The 20748-nt window shown below is 34.0% G+C and overlaps 1 protein-coding gene across 6 annotated transcripts in view; it reads left to right on the top strand.

Annotated features, from left to right (window-relative positions):
- The window catches only part of LOC111508053 (uncharacterized), a 270025-nt gene that overhangs the window by 150626 nt on the left and 98651 nt on the right, over positions 1–20748 (top strand). Inside the window, exon 1 of one of the 6 annotated variants that reach the window (XM_074177982.1) lies at positions 2553–2732. The exons of the other annotated variants lie outside the window; for them this stretch is intronic. The gene's annotated coding sequence lies outside the window, so the exon portion shown is untranslated. Of the gene's footprint in view, positions 1–2552; positions 2733–20748 lie in introns of those variants that run through there. 6 annotated transcript variants of the gene reach the window in all.

Here is a 20748-nt window from a genome sequence, read left to right as displayed (position 1 = left end):
ATTCTTCTCCACATTTTGCGAATAGTCTCTCGGTTGGACGATTATGGCGACCGTAAAATGTGCGAAGCGCGCGGTACGCTGCCAGAACAGAACACCCATTTTGATAAAACAATTTTATTATTTGCACGTGTTGTTGAATGTCATATCCGACAATGGTAATTTGTCAAAACAGACTAAATAAGTGACAACTAATTTGACAGATGTAGCTTCAACAAGCTGACCGTTATTAATTGTCAAAGTTCGGAGGTCCCTGTTGGAAGACCCTATACAATGTGCCACTTCTCTCATCGCTTTCATACACGCATTGAGAAATATCCGCCATTACAGTGAGAAATAGTTTCTCACTGTTATCACGATAACCCAAGTCAGTCATGAATTGTTACGTGTCAAATTGATATGACACGTTCTCCATGTTGACAACGCTACGCCGACGATTCGCGTGCAATATCCAAGTAGCCCATTGTCGGCGTTTCCATAACAACAAAACCGAAGCACTGCCTAATTATTGTTGTCGACTTACTCAATAAAAATAGTTTTATTGTTGTTGTTATAGTATAAACAGTTCAGATTTATTAAATATTGAATATTGATTTAGAGTTGGAAAATACACCTCCAGAAATTGTTCAGAAAGAAATAGATGTTTGCAATAATTTGCTACTAAGCACATCAAGACAAACGTGTCAAATCGCTTACAGAAACTTTATGGACTGGAAAATGAAAGCCAAGGTAAATTCTTGTTCCGAAAATACCTTGTTAGTTTGTTTTGAAGAGTTGTCAAGAAGATTGAAATCATCAACATTATGGTCTCAGTACTCGATGCTGAGAAGTACCTTAATTATTAGAAACTGTGTTGATATATCAAAATACGTAAAATACGTGCATTTTTAAAATCTGAAAAATATGCCCCCAAACAGTCAAAAACTTCTGAAGAAATTCAACAATTTTTAGAAGATGCACCTGATGAATAGTATTTGCTGATAAAGGTATGAATTGAAAATTTTCAAATTGTTATCGAAAAATGAATGTTTGGTTTTGATTTCAGGCTGCTTTATCTATTGGCCTTACAGGGGCATGCCTTTGTGATGAACTTTTCGAAAATTAAAAATTGATGACATGGAAGATCTTAATTCGGCTCTTTTAATAAAATTACCCGATACTAAAACCAAAGTTCCTAGAAATTCCACAGTCACAGGAGAATTCTACCAAATTTACGACCATGCACAAATGAAACACGTTTTTAAATTACAAAAATAGCAAATGTACGAAACAGCCTGTGGGGATAAATAAATTTGACAGCATGGCGAAAGAAATGGCGTAATTTTTGCAACTACCGATTCCTGATCCTGATTATATACTGGCCACCGTTTCCGAAGGTTATCTGCGACTATTTTAGTTAATACAGGGGCAGATCTTTTAACTTTAAAACCCCATGGGGGTTGGAAATCCAGCAATGTTGCTGAATCTTACCAGGAATTACTTTACAAAATTGTTCAAATATAACTGTTAATTACTATTTCAAATAAAATATAAAAATGAGTTAATGACAGAAGTATTATTATATAAGTATATATATATTTTAATTTTCAATACTTGAAAACAACGCAACCGTAGAAAGTACAGTGTACAATATCTGAGAAAATGACATATTTCTCACTTCTGCGCTCGTGAGAAATATGTCGATTTTCTCACTTGTTGTACAATAATACTATTGCTCATTCGTTTTACTGGAGAGAAAATTGGACTAGTCATTTTAATCCACACATTAAGTATTATTCAATAGAAACAACACTACAACAACTACATAATTAAAGCGCTATTAAGTGGTATCGATTCAGGACGTCATCCTCTTTTCCATCAAAATTTGAAACTATCCCAGATATGCTCGATTCATTCAGGTAAGCTGTACAGGTATGTGTCCTTGAAATATCACTTACTTTGGGCATCTTTAATGTAATTGTACGAGGACAAGTAAAAAAGTAAAAACAGACTATTTCTGAAATAAATTAAAATTTAGCAAAATTGCCTATGTATAATTACCCATTTATATATTTTTTCAGTAACTTTTCGTTTTAGTAGGGTACCCGTTAATGTATACCAAATGTCTTGCCGGTTTTTATCGCAATTCCGTAGTTGAGCGACTTTTTCACGTAGTTGTCTCGAAATACATTAATGAAATCAAATACATCCATCACTGGACTTTTCGACAAACCTCGTATCGAAAATTGATTCACGTTTCACAAACGGAAAGAATAAATCGGAAAGAATAAATCGAGTTCATATTGCGGAATGCCCTCTCTAGAATCTTCTCTGCGATCGTTCAATCGAAGCAGCAGCAAGAAATGAAAAAGGAACGTACAACAAAACAAACGATCGTCTCGAGCCGTTCGCATTTTGTATATCGTGTGATTAGCGATATCAATCAAGTCGGCGTAACGGCCGTTCAATTTATTTTGTTTGTCGTGATTGATCTGTTATGTGTGCAATCGGCGAACCGTGAGGCTGGCTAGCCTTCTACTACCTACTACGCTGTTATTTTCAACTGTTTTCGATCGTGGTTGCTTAAAAAACGCTCTACGTCTCGCACTTGTTGATACTCTATTGTTTATTTGCATTTGATCCTTATTTCGTCTCCTATAGTGTTTGTTGGCAGACTGTTGAAGTTTTGTTTTAGAATTTGCTGGTGTCAGTGTATTTTGGTTGAACGCGGGGAACCTGAACTTACCAAACTAGTTGTAAGTGATAGTGATTTTTCAGATTATTGTTGGATTCACAATTCAAAGAGTGTGGGATTTTTGGTCTGTGGGTAGATCAAGTTTTACTTCTATAATGACACGTCTCGTTCTTGAACTATGAATATTATAGTTCAAGTACGAGACATGTCGTCTAACATAATATGCTATGCCGATGACACAGTCTTGATACTCACAGGCACAAGCTGGGAAGCAGTAACTGCAGTATCAGATCTAGGAACCTACTCACCCTAAACGTCACTAAAACTAAATTCATACCTTTTACACCAACCGCGATTCCCGACTGCATTCTTTTGACTTTAGGTCATGTGTTTGTCAAATGAGTCGGCAGGCCTATCGGTCAGGAGCAGCAGTTTCAGATTCGTTACATCATGCTTCACACTTGAGTCAGTTACCTTCCTTATTTTTTCTTGTAAGTTTTTGCCCGCCAAAATTTTTAACATAGTTTATTTACAGTACTAACAGTTTTTAGAGAACTCCTAGATACAACACACACACACACACAGGCTTTTATGTCTATAGTCCGTTCATAATTTGTCGATAGCACAAAATGAGGGCCCAAGTCATAAAACGTTCGTAAAACTCGTAAAATCATAGGCGGAGGTTCCTGAGGTGTTTATTCATTAAATATAAAGCTTCAGTTTATATTCGAAACTTGCCTTGAAAGGGTGAAGTTGTTACGAACGAAAATAATCTTTGGTTTAGTACATTTTTTAATCGCATTTAATTTACGGCTCGTTGGTGTTTCGGCGTCTACGGCAGTAATTAACGCCTCTAATATTTATTTTGCGAATTTTGTGCAGTGCGTGAGTAACTTTTTTTCATGTTCCTACAAACATATACGTACCTTTCGTTCCTTCTTGTTTTGTTTGATTGCTTGCGATGGCTTCGTCATCATCATCAACATCATCAAGTTTTACACCGGTACTGTTGCGTACAGTCAGTAAGTCTGTCTATTCACCAAGAGAGAAGACTATTGTTTTGAACGTTCACGATGCTCTGGTTTCTCAGAATCCCACAAACACTGTTCAGAACATAATCAAGAGTTGTGCCAACATGACGGGCGTAGGGGAGTCAACAATATATAGGTTCCTATCAGAAAGAAAAAAAAAGGTATAGCTAACCCAAATACAAACGAATACTTAAAGAGGGGGAGAAAACCTATTGAAATTGATGAATTTGCCAAAAATGGTACTCGAAGGAAAACTCACGAATTTTTTTACAAAAAAGAAATACCCAACTTAAACAAAATTTTACAAGAAGTTAGAGACGACCCGGATTTGCCTCATGTCGGACGAACCAAATTGTGTCAAGTTTTAAAAGAATCAAATTTCCGGTGGGAGAAATCAGACCGAAAATCGCTTTTGATTGACCGGGAAGAGATAATATGTTGGAGAAGAAAGTATCTAAGATCTAAACGAAAATTTCGGGCTGAAGGAAGGCCAATTTACTATCAGGACGAAACGTGGGTAAACGCAGGTCATACTCTCACAAAAATTTGGACAGATAAAAATATATCAAGCTCCAGGCAAGCCTTTATGGAAGGTTGGTCTACTGGTATTTCCCCACCCTCTGGTAAAGGCAGTAGATTAATAGTTTCTCACATTGGCAGTGAAAAAGGATTTGCTAAGCATGGTTTGTTGGAATTTGAATCCAAAAGCACAAAAGACTATCACGAGGAGATGACAGCTGATGTTTTCGAAGAGTATTTTGAGCAGATGATTGAACATATACCACCAAACTCAATTATAGTATTAGATAATGCACCTTATCATTCACGACTAGTTGAAAGACTTCCAACGACTGCGTGGAAGAAACAGGATATCATTGACTGGCTGCGGAATAAGTCCCTGCCTTACGAAGATGGAATGGTTAAAGCAGACCTTTTAAAAATTGCCCGGCAACACAAATCTAAGTTCAAGAAATACGTAGTTGACAAAATGGCGGAAAGACGAAACATCACAGTCCTTAGACTTCCACCCTACCACTGCGAATTAAATCCAATTGAACTCATTTGGGCACAAATGAAAAGCTGTATGGCTAGAAAAAATACGTCATATAAAATACAAGCTGTACGTGAATTGTTATATGAGTCTTTACAACATATTACAGAACAAAATTGGCGAGATGCAGTAAGACATGCAATAGAAGAAGAACAAAAAATGTGGGAACTTGACAATATAATTGATGCGACTGTAGAGACACAACCGCTAATTATTAACCTGCAAGACGAGTCGGATTCCGAAGATGATCCTGTTTATTTTGAATTTGAATAGTTTTGTAAGTAATCGTAGTTTATATCATTTAAAAATAGGTATTAATTAAATAAATGAATCTTTTACAATTTGCAAGTAACTTATTATTTTTGAATAAAATAAAGAAAATTTTTTAAAATAAAAATACAGTTTACAGTACCTACAGTTTAAGAATATTAATATATTTATTTATTTAAAGTAACTAATGTTTTAATCATATACTCTACGACACTGGTCACTCATTTCCACTCAAAATACCTACATAATCGGATTAAAAGTTTTATAGCTGTATTGTATTTCTTCAGATACAAGGTGGGTTAGTCGAAAACATCTTAAACTGCCAGTTTCAGTTTGGTTTTTGTTATTATATCATATTAGCTGTCCTCTCTGTATTTCAGTTCTCTAATGAGGGTCAAACTTGCAGTGAGCTATCAACAAATTATGAACGGACTATAGGTATGTTGTACTCAGGGAGCAAATCTATACCCCTTTTGTGAAAAAAATTGTAATAATTTTGTACATGCAATACTTGAAAATAAATACTTGAAATAACCAATAACCTGTCAGCATCTTATTAATTAGCCGTTTTGAACTTCGACGCAGCTATGAATATAGCTGAATATAGAAGTTTCTATATTTCAAATATAGTTCAGCTTTCAACTTCTTACAAAAAGTAGGAATACAGTTTTTGTTGTTGAAAATATTCGCCTTTGCATGCGTTCAAAACAAGTCCCGAAACAGTTTTTCGAATTTGAAGTTAATTCAAAAAAGTGGTTTTGGAAGGTTTCCACATTGAGGTATGAGTATGACTAAAGAGTCTCAGAAAATAGCCAAGTAAGCCTATATAGGTACTAGAGAGTCTGTACACCTAAAAGCCTCGCTGACCCGTTTAATGTTGGCAACATTGATGTGAGAGTCAACAAAGCTCAAAAACTAACGAATCCCTGGAAACAGCTAAGGAAGCCTATACACTAGGAAGCTTTACCTGAGTTCTATGCTGTGAAAATTTTAGCCAGGCCATTACTTTGTAAGTGATCATTGATCTTACAAATTGTCACATACATCTAATGGATTTGTTTGGACACTTTTGTTTACTTTGGCTTGTCTTTTAGGTAATATATTAATGTATATGCTTGTAGTGGTTCAGCCGGCACTACTATTGATGCACCACGAGTGGTGTTTGATCAGGAATGCTTTGTTTTTGAGCTCTAGTTTCGACTTCGACTATTGGTTTTGCTGACGTTGCTCAGATAACGAGGCTGTTGACATAAGCTTACAGATCTACTTCTCTTCTGTAAAATATATCATGAAAACTATCCATCAGCAGTGATCATCTATTGAAAACACTTTACCAACAAAATTACTGTCTCCCAACTCGCGTTTCGCTAACAAAGTTAGCGTCCTCAGGAGATCATTATGACTCATAATGATCTCTCGCATTGAGATACCATAATTTTTGTTCTGTTGTTAGGAGAGTGTTTCCAATAGATTGATTTTGCTCCAGAGATTTCAGCACAGTATAATAATACAACCAGAAGGCTGTCTCACCACGTGATCCGCCCGAGTTGCCGGGCACCTTCAACGCGTTCAGTGCTGTAGTATCGAAGGATTCGACGGTACCACGGACATCGGATTAGTAGTTATAATAAACGGTCGGAAATTGATATTATGTTTAGTGTATTCGCTGTTGTTATTATTGTGGTAAGTTTTTGTAGTTGGTTATAGGTAACTTACCACAAAATCTTCTATAATATCCTTAAATTTCGTTTTTATATGAGCGCACGCCTATGGTAAAAGAACGAAAATTGGCTCCGCACTTCGTTTCGACGTCACTGAGAACTTTGTGAATGTATGAATGAAAGTAATGGGAGTGGATTTACTGGTTGATTTTAACTATGGTTCCAGTAGAAACTATCAAGGGAACTATGAAGGGAATAGTATACGCTTTTTGGGCAACCCTTGATGTACTTGAACCTAAGGGGCACCGTCTTGAAAAGTCGTAGTTGCTATGCTTTTGTCAGCCAATGCGGATTGATTTGTTATTATTTGAATATAGAAAATTTACCTTTTCAATAAGTGTAATGAAAATAGAATATTTTTCCATCACTTTTCTGAGTTGTATTTATCCAGTTCATCGAAAAACCAAAGTAAAATGTTGTAATGAGTTTTCGGGTTCACCACAAATCCTAGAACTCTTTGAAGAAGGATCATCTCCAGTTCATATGAATGAACTTTTCTACTTGATTTTATAAAGAAAGGTCATCGAATTTTGTCCCTAACTCCTGGCCTATTACCACGTATTCCGAGATATCTCCTGAACCAAAACGACCTCTTTCATCCTCGTTCGTTTCAAATAAGGGTTCGCAAAGGGCGAGCGAGCACCTGTAAGAGAGCTGAGGGTTTGATTGCGGATGGGTAATATCTAACTTCATCGAAATTTGAAAGCAAATTCTTGATATGTTTGTTCAACCGCTATTGATTTATTAGCTGATCCAAGCTGGAAACGGATTAATTTATTTGATGGACGGTTTTGATCGACGACGGGTCATCGAACATTCGATTTCTAACGCTTGGTGAGAAAGCCGTCCTTGAATAACTGTGTGTGTGTGTGGTGGAATCGATATCCATCCGCATACACTGCAAAAAGTTAAATGTAAATTTACATTAATAATCGTGGGTCATATAAGGCCAGTACGAAACATAGTAAACTGTCATGCGGATTGTGACTGAATATATTATATCTCAACGCCGTACAGAATTGAATGAAACATTGCTGCAACAATTAATTTTCATAATTCTGCAATTTGTCTGAAGGTGAATTTTGATCTTTTTTCAAACTGATCCTGCAATTTTACATGGTTATTCAGATATTGGTTGTAATATTACAGTCAATGAAAATGAAGTGTAATAAATTTTTACAATATATTATAATTTTGCAAAACCCCTTTGTTACAGTTCATGAAATAACATTGACTTTGGGGATCGAATACATTTTTTCACAGATTATTAGATAATTTTACATTTTTTTTTAATTAACATAATTGAGTTACCTTTTATAGTTTGAGATATTAGTATGACAATCGATTAAAATATTCAATTTTTCCTATGAAAAGCACTTTTTAATGTATCACATACCTGCACAACTTACCTGATTGAATCAGGCATACCTGAGATATTTTCAGTTTTTGCTGAAAAATAGGATGAAGGCATGATTCGAATGAATATCACTCTTTTACTACTATTCACATACCTATGTACTATTATGTAAATATTTGAAATTTGAGTGTTATAACACTAGTAATTTTATGTAAATAAATGAACAACTCTCAAGTTATTACAATAATTTGATAAGTTTATTATAGGAAAAGCTACAAAAAAGTGATGCAATAATATAAATTTTCTTATAAAAAGGCTCAACTTACTGTTGGTGAGGATGGCCGTGTCGAAAAGAATGTTGCATTTAAACAATTGAAACATGTCAATAAAATAAAACAAGTTACCACATTAAAAGAAAGTTTTGACTCCTCACTGATGCAAGGAAGATTATTTAAATTTACATAATAAAATCGATGGAAGTCACGCAGGTAGCTATGGCTGCCTAAGTGGTGATGTTAGATGATGCCTGGGAATGATAGGTTTTCTAATTGAAACCACAAATGTGCGGTAAGCTCCTGTTGGTGACACCGTGCATATGTGAAGTTTTTCATTTTTGGTAACCAGTTGTTGTCCATCTTTGCAATTGGCTGCACCGCGCTGATGAGGCCAATAGCCTATATATATAAATATATATGTATATGTATATATATATATATATATATATATATATATATATATATATATATATAAAATCAAAGGTTAATGCAATCAAGCTGATGGAAAATAATTCCATGAAAATCAAAAAATGAATAGATAAGTACTCTTTGATAATTCCATAATTCCCATATTGATTTCAATTTAAGAGACAGCTGTTTCAGCCTATTGGGCATCGTCAGTACCGGGCAGGCGGTCCTCGATTGAAGATAAAATGAGAAAAAAGCAAGAAAGTACTTGATAAAAATAGCTGCGTAAACGCAAGCGAAACATAAGTGGAACCACCTTAAATTGAAATCAATATGGGAATTATCAAAGAGTACTTATCTATTCATTTATATATATATATATATATATATATATATATATATATATATATATATACAAATATGAAAGTTATTGAGTGTCTTGATATAGAAACAGAAGTTAATATCGGACATAGCACTCATGAAAGTGGCAAACCATCCTTACACTTGGCTGCACCATACTGATGATGGGCCAAAAGCCCGAAACACGTGTCTATGGTTTGCCACTTTCATGAGTGCTATGTCCGATATTAACTTCTGTTTCTATATATATATATATATATATATATATATATATATATATATATATATATATATATATATATATATATTGATTGATTGATGCAACTAATTTTCCTTTATTTTGAGTATTTCAATATTTACTTCTACAAAAAGGATTTGAAGCTTTATATCTTCTATAAATTATCTGCGAGCGCTTTCGACAGTTGGTAGGTAGTACTGTCATCTTCTAGGCACCCTTCATAAATATATTTATATATATATATATATATATATATATATATATATATATATATATATATATATATTATATATATTTATATATATATAACTTCGAAGATAGAACTTCGAAACCACTATGTGATTTCTGTTTGTAAGGTTACAGTCAATTTTGAGAATTGAGGATGTCAGGGAGTAAGAAAAACTCTTTGGTATTACGTCTAGCTTTCGGAAATGTTCATTTCCTTCTTCAGGACTTACTGAAAAAGTGTAAACATAGTTCAAATTTCATGAGATTACTTACTATCGTGAGTTTGAGAGAAGCTAGTTCCTTCATAACAATCAAAACTTATCGGCCATCTTATGCAGAACAAACAATGTAAATGTAGATTTAATTCAGATTTCAATCTACATTTAATTTTAGATTGAAATCTTAATTGTTGTACAATTAATACCAAAGAGTTTTTCTTACTCCCTGGCATCCTCAAAATTGACTGCAACCTCACAAACAGAAATCACATAGTGGTTTAGAAGTTCTATATATAAAGTACCTATACTATTTTGATCATTCCCATATTGATTTCAATTTAGGAGCCATAGGGTTTTGCTCCGTGTTCTGTGTCCTCATAAGGATTATTTTCACAACGTTTCGGCAAGGTCTCATTTGCCATCATCTGGTGATGTCTGGAGTTTTTCAACTAGACTTGTCTAGTTCTTAACCACCAACACTGACATAAAAACTTGACAAGTTGAACTCGTATCAAAGTTTGTAGGGAAACAAGATTCATTAACAATTGAAAAAGAATTCCCGTGCAATGAAGAAGTATGAAACAAAGTTATTGAAGTCGTTGTTTAAGGCCATTTCAGTATTAATCCTAAGTTCAGTACTAGCTAACTATATATCTTTAGTTTCTATCGTAAACCGTATGAGTGTTAGACTTTGACAGATGCAATTTTATGAGGTATATCTTTAACGAACAATGGATACCTCTAATTTTTTGTGGAACCGTCGGTATTTATCGGTACTAAATGGGTGAGCTGGAATTCAGAGAGTCTGTGTTGTTGCTCCTTTTTTTACCAGACTATTTTGCATTTCATCATTTACGCTACGTAATATTTATTCTTAGTGGGTTGGGATAATATCGAATATTTTACAGAAACTCCAAACATACTTTATACATATATTTCTCAAGAAAATACTCTCAAAAGTTATTTTGAAGTGGAACAAATTGAAATAACCGGAATGGTTAACTGCAGAATAACAGAACCATAACCTTTATACAAGAATACGAGTTTCACGGTAGAAAATAAACGTATGAACTCGGGCAAATATCTTGCGAGGATTCTCTCGACTTTAAGGGAATTGTAGCTTTCGCATATAGTGCTTGTCGAATTAGAGTCGCGATGTAAATTGCTCACTGAATATAATTGGGGTTAGACGGTAGACATGTGGAGGATATATTGAGTTTATACATATAATTGTATATATGGCATTTTGGAGGCTTTTCGTCTGTGAAACATATATTGAAAATAATGTCTGAAGTTGTCGTTTGAAGTGTTAATGCCACAATACCAACATGCTACAAATAACAATTGTGTTGGTTGGATTATCTCAAACTTTATCCTTCAGAAAAAAAGTATCTTCACCATTCCTAAATGATGATGCTGCTATGAAATTAAAATTCGTGCAGAATTTTGGACATTCCATCTCAAGCCTATAAAGTCATCAGGAGTTTGGATCTTTTTTCTTTACGTAGTCCACGATCATCATGATCATCATGAGAGAGCAGGGATTGATTAATTTTTTTTTCAAGACACTTGCCCGATCGGCCGGTGAACGAGGTGACTGTGACTGATTTGGAAAACGTCAAGCAAAAAGGTCCACGTTAAAATCGCAGAGCTCTCTATTTTTGCGGCTTCGCATGAATAAGCTAAAGCAAGGTTTTCTTCAAGACTTCGGCTTATAAAAAAAAGCACTTGACTTTTTTCCTCACTTCAAAAAATTGAAGTCCAAAACTGAGAGGGTCTTTATAGCTTGCGAGAATTGGGGGTATCGTATTATTATCATATAACGAGACTCACGACCCCCCATATTCTACTTTTAGTTGAGCAATCGTAACTTGTTCTCCTATCAAATCATATAAAAGGCAATAATGATTGTCATTCAGCTATATCAACTTTTGTATTACGAAAGTGGTGATACTTCAACTCTAATCAAAAAATATTCCTTTATTGGAGTTGAAAATTAGTAGATTACATCAACCAGCTGCCGTCACCATACGAACTCTTGTGCGGGCTGAAGATTAACGGGGTCTCACGGTCACAATCACGTCCAAGAAAATTTGATCGGAAGTTCGCTCAAAAACAGATCATCCTCACTGACTCTTTGTCGACACCACTACTGCCTCTGTATACTGCGGCAAGATCCAATTCGATCGTTATCAAGTTCACTTTTACAGCATCAGTTATTCTAGTGAATAACAATATCAATCTTGCCCATCCGACTCGATGAAACATCATAAATAAAAATATGAAGCTTATTTGAGAACCTCATCAACCCGTCAAATTTTTTTCAACTTTCGCTGTTCATCTCGTAATTCGCAAAAACCGATATGAGGTCTGGCGCGTATTTATGAGGTCTGGCGCGGATCCAGCGTTTATTCCGAGACTGGACGGCCGTTTATATCACTGAAATGAAAATGTGTCAGAGTTTATTGAATGCGGACTGTGTAAACGTATCCATTAATGACCTCACGGTTGCTCGGTGTCGATGCTTCGGGCAATAAAAACACATAAAATACATCGTTTGGTATGTACGATGGGTCGATTATCATTATAATTTTTTTTGTCGGAAAAATTGCGTTGGTTGGGCCTTTTCCCTGAAAAATTCCGATACAACGGAGAGCGCGCCGCCATCAATAACCAATGACCACTACTCATGCCGTAGAGAGAGTGATCATTGGATTCGAAAATCATGTGCCCTTGTACTTGTGATGAACTGTTTGTGGTCCACCATCGTTATTGATAATATTATTATGTTTACTCATTTCTACACTCTCATAGGCATCTAGATATCTGTTGTTGTTACTTGTCTAACTAATCTCAATGAACTTGAAGTCTGTGGGAATGGTTTTGTTACAAAATATGATGGGCGACTGCTGATTTTTCAGGTGTTCAATATTTTAAGTGTGCTGAATACTGCACACTAAAAACTCGGGACGCAGGTACCTAGAACAGATATCTATGGTATAAATAAGGATAGCTTTGTGAATATGATTAGTTTGATCTTCCTCTTGAAGATGATCACTTGGTGATCGAAACACGTGTTAAAATAACGGTTTGGTGTTGGTAAAAGACTCCAGTAATATGTGCCATTGAGACGCAATGGGCATTTGTTCACTTCGCTGGTGAAACGTCCGAAAGAAACTCCAAAATACGACGGCCCAAAAACTCAATACAGAGCAATTAGTTTCAAAAGATAGCAGCTAAAGTCTAAATCCCTACATTACTTTGATGATGGATGCTTATTGGCTTGTATCTGCTTGAGAATGCGGATTCAACAGATTCTGGTCTGATCTGGGCTTTATGTGGCTATCATCAACTCGGTGATAGAAATGTGGCTATCTCGTTCAGTGTCGAAACCAAAACCATCGGCCAATCGGGCAGCTGCTTATCACAAAAATTCTTCATTTTCTGCTCTCTTCTGATCGCTGACCATGTAGAGGAGATCCGAACTCCTGATGACTTTACAGGCTCCATCCAGTACCATTCTGTCATATAGACAGTCCAAGCTCAAAAGTCCACTGCAACAACGTTTGCGTGTGCGAATCATGAATGAACAATCGGTAGTGTTTATTTTTAGTTTTCCAATTTGGTCTTTCGAAAACGAAAGCCGCGTTTGGAATAGAATACTGTATTATTTAGCAGTTCACATCAAAATATCAAATCATGATAATACAATTTTTCCGTAATTTATTGCATCAAAATTTCGCGCATTTCTGGTCGATTTTACCTGGTAGATTTTCAGTTTTTTCAAAGACCCTTCCTTACAGCTCGCCATCAATGATTTTCTACCGGATACCGATACTATTAACGTTAATGTTCCTGAGGGATAAGTAATGTTCCCAATTATTTTCACGATTGTATAAAGATGGAGAAGTAGAAAGCCAACCAGGATAACCAAATATCCCACAAAATGAATGCCTGCTTAATAATAGTGTTTGCTTGAGTCTAGGAATTCTGTTGGTATGGTAAGGTAAACTTCAGTGTTGTGATCCTCTTTGTACAAACAATATTCCTTACAAATGGTCATCGACGTTACCTCTACTAAATCTCAACCATTGACGCTGGTGTTTTCCAGAGATCCATATTGTCTCCTAAACCTTTTTTTTATGGAAATCAGTGACCTATTGGGAACGGCCATGCATCCAATATATTCTTTTATATTTCATTGAAGATCTACAGTAAATTTCAACTTGGCATAACGATGCCACGTTAGAGTATCAGATATACCAAAGTATATTGGCATAGTCATATTGGAATAGATAATGCAGTTCCTCAAAAAGCTGCTAGATTATATCTAGATAAAGCCATCTACTTTAGAGGAAATCGAAGCATCATAAGGAACCTTGATAGTCTGGAATATCGAAGACAGGTTGGACTTGTCTGTTTTATACATATTCACGGAAAGTTTTTGACTGACTAAGCGACTAAACATAATTGCTTCTACCGCGAGCGGTATGTCATAAGTTTGTAGCAGAATATAGCTGTCCAAGGTATCTGCCAACTGGATATATCTCGAATTACACTTTTCAAACACTCTATCATTTGGAGAATTAAGGATTTGTATGCAGTACTCCATAAAAACATAATATGACATTACAATCCTAACAATACGTTATTGTAATACGTTTTCATCGTGTGGTCATTTCAAACGATAGTAACGTGTACATTAAAGAAAGAAAAGTATATACGCTACTAGCGCTGCCTTGACTCCGCATGGGTGCAATGCTGATACTAAATATAAATTCACCCACCGGAAATTTAGGGGCATGGAGAAACAGTTATGAAAAGATAATTTCGTTTCATGGACGCGCCTTTTTCCCCCTTTTACCCCCCAGTTGGAATATTTAAAAGTATTTTCTTATTGCACATCAACATAAAAGGAACCTTAATACGGAATTTCAGCCTACGAAAATATAGCGTTTCAGAAAAACAGTGATGTAAAGGTAATTTTCATATGTAAACGTACCCCTTTCACCCCCTACGGGCGGCACCTCAGTTGGCATATTTGAAAATCTTTTCTTGATGCGCATCTAAGACCTAAGAAACACCTTTATGTATATCAAATTTTAGCTTCCTAGGATTCACCAGTACGGAAAAACAAAAATGATGGAGTGTTGAGTGACTTTCGCAAATATAGATAGATACTAAAGATGCGTATGGACACTATTGATTGATACTCATGTATCGGGAAAGGTATTATTTATTTTGCTGTTTGAACAGATTTGAATCCTCAACCCTACATCGCGGGATTTTTTATTTTAAAGTAAAAACATATTTTCCGATAAAAACCATCTACAATAATCAGGGAAAAATAGTAAAAAAATTCAAATCATCTATAACATATTTATTTATGGAAAAATATTGTTGTATCATATCAGTTACAAAGTGGTTTGTGGTGAAAAGTATCAAGTTGTATGAAATTTCATGAAACAATTATTGTTATAATTCAAATACAAATTCAAGCCACATTTTTTATATTGAAGGTAAGGGACTTGCACATTGGTAATTTACACATCTGTCTGTTTTCATCATAAATGGGCTAATGGCCAGTTGAATCAAGTCTCACATTATTTGGTGGTACACGGAAAAAAAGATTTGTTGAATGAAAAAAAATTCAATTCATTCAAAGATATAAAAGTGTCATATATGCACGACAAAATATTTTGTTGATGCAAAAAAAAGAATTCTTGACTCCCAACTATTTCTTCAAGCATATGTTCATTGTATCAAACAAATATTTGATTGAAACAATCACATCGATCAGTTGTTTCAATTCAAAGAAGAATTGAATTCAAGTAATATTTTGTCTAAACGATAGCGAGAATGATTTAGAGTAATTCGAATATTCTATTGAACAAACAAAATTTAAAGATGGGTGAAATAGGGAACTGATTGAAATAATCAAATGTATTTTCTATTTGAGTAAAAGTCATGTTGAAGAAATAACATATCTGCAGGATGATGAAGAATTTTGTTAGTTTTGATAATGGGAAAATTTCCACTGAAGTAATGATTTTGTTGAACAAATAAAGAATAGTAGTTGAACGAACAATGTTTATACCTCATTTTGAGTATCTTGCTGATCATCTCCCATCAGCTGCTGATGGGAGTCTTGCGGATAATATTTCATATTCAATACTGATTATGTAATTGCTATGGAATATTTTTCAACATGAGAATGAGCAAAATATAAATGAAAATCGAGAAATTTCAGTAACAAATTTATTCAAACCTTTCAGTGAAGTAATGTTCTAAAATGAAAGAGAACAGAGATTAGTGATTGTCTACATTTTCGCAATAATACTATTGGATCAATTTCTACTAACTAGCTTGGATATTATCTCATAGAAATATAATTATTTTTTTTGTACAAATCCAATTTAACAAACGGAGGTATCCTTATTTTTTGATAATAGGAAAAAAACAATGACGTACTTCATCACAGAAAAATTTGATTAGAAATATGACAAAATTTACCAAGCTTTCCAACCATAACCTTCAGGCCTTCAAATCTACTAAATTTGAGAATTCTAGCATTCATTCAATTACTTAGGTACAGATCTGAATAATAATAAGTATCTAAAGCAAATCGCAAAAATTTATAATTATTTGAGAAAACTGAATATGTTTTTAAGTGTAATGGTATACATATTTATTATAAAAGTTATGAATGAAAGACATACCTCTGTTATATATGATTCTTAATTCATTCAATCAATTGCTTCCTTGATTGAATATTTTCCTTTTGCTAATTGAGGAAATCATTTCTTTGATATCTTCATCAGTGAGCCTTTTAGCTATGTCTAAGATTACATCATTTTCTGTTTGAAAAGTATGTGTTTTAAGTATATTAGTGGGAAATATAATATATGTATTTTTTCACCGTTAAAAATGCCAATCAGGTCATTTAATTCCAAGTTATCAAGAAATTCCTCCATGTCGAAAATAAAAGAGATTATATTGCATGTTTTGAGTTCGTGCAGTTTTGTTGGATGTCATCATTTTTGTAAATATGTTACAAATAACTTTCCTTTTTCAGTCTTACTGATTTTAATAAAGTAATACAAGAGAAAACTGTGATTATTTCACAATGTTCTTTAAAAGAAAATCAGAATTGAAAACATCGAAGCTTTCCTTCAGTCATTACATTAAACAATAAGAACTTCAAGCTACTTTTATAGAGAATAGTTGTCGAGAAAATGTATGGGCACGTACTTGAAAAAAACGATGTCCGTTTATCCAATACATGCTATTCATAATTATTTCAAAATATGGAATGAAAGAAAATATATAAATATCAACATACCTGTGGAAACACTGAAAAACTTCAATCCATGTATAATCAAAAAGAAACTGTAAACCTCTTCGTCCTTTCCTTGCAAAACACAAAACACATTTTAAATTCTTATCCATTCGTGATTAGTTTACGGTTCTTGCGCAAACGTAAATGGTGCCGACCGGCATGCTATTCCTTAGAAGTATTTCAACTATACCATTTCTTCCAAGGAAATTATTTAATTTTTCAAACCAACAAATAATAAAAATATTGAAAGAAATTATCCATAAGCTTGAAATTATTTCCAAAATTAGTTAAATGTATTGATATGTATTGTTGAAGTGAAAATAAATAATCAGCTGATTCAATTATATATTAGTGTCAAAACAGCACTCCATACTGTAGTTTTCATTCAACAGACTTACTTTTGATTTGATGAAATTATATTGTTTGACTCAACCGAATTATTTTGAGAACTCAATAAATGTTATTCTTGAAACGATCCACAATTCATTTGACTAAGTAAAAGAACTCTTGAATTGAAATATTAAAGAAATTAAAATGAGAATTTCATTTTGTCTCCACAAAATTATCATCTTATCGATACAATACACATGTCGTTTGGAATGAATGATATTTAATCGAAATGACGAAATAAATTAGACTAAATAAATTTCTTTGAAGTAACAAATCTTTTTTTTTTCGTGTATACTCGTATAAACTGTGGTAGTGGAACAATCCTTTTTGTTCTGTATTTCGCGTTCCAAATCAGATGGTCTTTCTCGTTTTGATGAAACTTCTAGACCTACTTGACATAAAGAAGCAGCCATGTCCGCCCGGAAATCTGCCAGTTTCATGTGTTTGAGTAGTTTTTATTTGTTGTTCTACTTTCCTATAAGAATGAATAATTTGATTCCCCATTTGTGGGGTTTGCGGCATATACTGTTCCAAGCTATGTCTGCCCTTACTGGCACACATTTGTTCATCAATAGATAAATAATTTTCGAGTGGAACAGTGATGATAGGTGATTATAGGTCTCAGTTTATGCAGTTTATCGTGATTAGTATCCTCTCTTGATAACATATTACTGTTATCATTGAAATATAAATACTGTCTCACTTTTTCGAACCTCTTTTCGCTCATCCCTTCCTTCATCGGAGTGAAAGTGAAACGTAAATTTGAGCTCCAATAGGATCTGATATTAGGCATGTGAACTATCGACATATAAATACAAATGCCCAAGTATCTACGTAATTCTTGTGCACTAATATTAGCTGGCATATTGGCGAGAAGAGATTTGACTGGTCTACAACGTATTTGGTGAGAAAAAAAGTACACTTGAAATAGAAGTATGGGGTACTGAAAGGGATACTGTCGGGAGGTAATTCATCGTTTCCTCTGAAAGTTTTCGCATTTTCTTCTAATGCTAGATTTTTCTTCCACCAAATTGTATTCTTATTTTTTTGTCGTTTTTCATTACAGTGTGTGTCTTTCTTCCAATACAGGACCCGTGGAATTATTTCCCATTATCCTCTCTTCTGATAATTCATCATCTTCACCGTATATAATCCCATTTCCAAAAATTATAGAAATATTCTGAATGTCAATTCCCATCAGTCTCTTCCAAATCTGATGCATCGTCATCTAAACCATCTCCACTATCCCAAATATGACCAGCATTCCTGTCAAATTCTTCCCGAGTCAGAAGTTTGCGGCTCATTTTTGTTTATGTACCTATATTGTAGTGCGAACCGTTTTGTATCATATCTGAAACATTATAAAAAACATTAGATTTTTATGAAACAATGCGTCTTCTAGACTTCACCCAATATCAAAAAACTCACCAAGAATAATATCTCAATATCCGCCACAATATTTATCAATATATGTATCGAAATGCTGCCTAAACAACATGCCTCAACCGAACGTAGAATAATACTGAAATGTACACTCTGCAAAAAACAGTTTATGTGGATATTCTTTCCTGATTACGAAAATGACCATTATGTCTATGTTTATAAGGTGATACAAGGCGTTTCACAGCTAGTATACTGGCCTGGAAAGCATCTTATGTAGGATGAAGACGCGTTCAATGCACTGTAATATCAGTGAAAGCTATTTAGTTATATTATTTTCAAAACTTGACATTCTCTACCGGTGAAGGTAGCGAAACGAATGTACAGGTGACATTGATACATATTGTGTCATTGACCCTGACCAATCCGCCCAGTCTAAAATTGCAGATGTCACCGGTTATTAACATAAATATCACTTTGGCGCGGATATATCTGGATGTGGTTAACAGACATTGTGAGCCTAAGCGACGTGACAGCTTAAAAAAATACACCAGTCTGATTAGGTACTGCAATTGTGAAACTTTTTTGTATAATTGATGACTTGTTTATTTTGTGGAAATTCATGATTACTTTAATGAAATTAATGAAAATATTTTTGTCTAATTTCCACTAGTTATTTTATTTTGACGACCAGTTTCGGGTTTTATCCCATTGTCAAGTATAAAAAGTAATTAATACATTTGGTATCTAAAAACGTCATTATATAGGGAGTTTGTAGGTAGGCTGGATAGGGAGATAATTAAATGAATAGGGGTGCTAACTATAAAATTCAACACTGGAAATTATAGAAATTACCGGGGTTATCGAACTTAAAAATTGATTTATGAAAGTTTCCACTTTTGAATTTATAAGTTTGACAACCCGGTAATTTCTATAGGTAATCTCCAGTGTTGAATTTTTATATAACCTATATATCCATGTTTTTAGACTTCAAATTAATTAGTTACTTTTTTGTAATAAATAATGGAGTTGGCCGATACAAGAATTATTTCCAAACACCAGAACTGCAACACTATTCCCGTCGTGTGTTTCACCAAACAAGTGGGCGTCTTCAGGAAATGAAGTAAACGCTTGTCGAGAGGAATGGTGCAGTTCTGGTGTTTGAGAACATTACTTATTTTGGATTTATTCTAAGGCAGAGGATTCAGTTCTACCTTTCATTACTTGCTTGCTTTGCTTTCGAACTATAAAATTGAATTAGTGGGTATGACGTGATTATATTCTTGAAAAGGAGAACATTTCAAATATAAATATCATTGTTAGACGTAAAAGTCTTTGTGGTACAAAAAAAAACAGTGTAATGAATTCAACATCGTATCAATTGGAGTATATCGCATTGATCTCAAGATTGTTCTTATTTCTTGATTTTCTGATTACTTTTTATTTCCAAACAGTAGTATTGTTCGTAATGTGTTCGTATCTATAGTTTCAAATAAGTCTTTTATGTAAACATCAAGTTTTTTTATAATTTATATGAAAGTGAATTTTATATCGTAATCATAAATTCCAACCTCAAATTAGGAATGGTTCTGTCTAATGTTCGGCATGCTGAAATTTGTAAAATACCAGATATTGGAGTAGAGTATGTAATACAAAGTGTAACGTATTTACTGAATTATCAATATAGTGTGCCGATGAACTTTATAAAAATTTATCCATGGGAGTTTCATAACTAAAAGCAATTCTTCATGAAAAAATTAGGTTTATCGGCGCAGTAGTCACTTCATTTAATTTTCATAAATTTTTCGATT

This window comes from Leptinotarsa decemlineata, unplaced genomic scaffold (assembly GCF_025532065.1).
Source record: "Leptinotarsa decemlineata unplaced genomic scaffold, Ldec_3_MD MMD2_tig00003335_RagTag_RagTag, whole genome shotgun sequence".
Taxonomy (NCBI): domain Eukaryota; kingdom Metazoa; phylum Arthropoda; class Insecta; order Coleoptera; family Chrysomelidae; genus Leptinotarsa; species Leptinotarsa decemlineata.
The sequence above is the reverse complement of the archived record's forward strand: the minus strand, read 5'-3'. Positions and strand labels throughout refer to the sequence as shown.